The sequence below is a fragment of the Zingiber officinale genome, chromosome 3B (assembly GCF_018446385.1).
Source record: "Zingiber officinale cultivar Zhangliang chromosome 3B, Zo_v1.1, whole genome shotgun sequence".
NCBI lineage: Eukaryota > Viridiplantae > Streptophyta > Magnoliopsida > Zingiberales > Zingiberaceae > Zingiber > Zingiber officinale.
In genome coordinates, this window is record NC_055991.1 from 81,166,648 (window position 1) to 81,167,479 (window position 832).

Here is an 832-nt window from a genome sequence, read left to right on the forward strand (position 1 = left end):
AGACTCAGAATCTTTATTTGAAGCATGGGATAGATACAATAGCATGTTCAGACAATGCCCACACCATGGTTTGGAAAGATGGTTAGTGCTACACACGTTTTATAACGACATCAACTATCACACAAAAGTGTCCCTTGATTCAGCTGCTAGAGGGGCACTTATGAACAAGAGTTTAGATGAAGTCGAGGAGATAATCGAGAGCATAGCACAAAACCACCATCAATGGACTAATGAAAGAAGTGGTGACTATTCTTGTATGAACCCAACAACAAAAGCATCAGGAAAATTTGATGTTGATGCAGTGACTTTGTTGGCTGCAAATCTAGATGCTCTTACAAAAAAATTTGAGAATATGGGAGCTAGCTCAAGTACAGCCAATGCCATCGTTGCTTCTTGTGAAGTATGTGGAAGTTCTGAATATCTAAGTGACTCATGTCCATTGGGGGCTATAACTGCACAAATCAATCAATTAGAGCAATGTGATGCAATCATGGGTTTCAATCAGAGGCAGAACAACCCTTACTCAAATACCTACAACCCTGGATGAAAGAGTCATCCTAATTTCTCTTATAGAAATAACCAAGATCAAGGACCATCCATGGGGGCAAGGCCTAATTTTCAATCCGGGCAACAAAATTTTCAACAATAATCTTCTCAAGGCTTTCCTATGTCCAAAATTGAAAAGATGTTTGAAGAAATTATGTCCAGTGAGAATGAAATGAAATAAGCTCAGAACAAAATGAAACAAGACATTTTGAATCTTACTCAGAGAATGGATAATTCTAATACACATCAAAAGATTTTGGAATGTCAGATTGCCCAACTAGCTTCC

The 832-nt window shown here is 38.1% G+C and overlaps 1 pseudogene; it reads right to left on the reverse strand.

Annotated features, from left to right (window-relative positions):
* Positions 1 to 72, reverse strand: LOC121968847 (annotated as a pseudogene).
* Between the last annotated feature and the right edge of the window lie 760 nt (positions 73 to 832).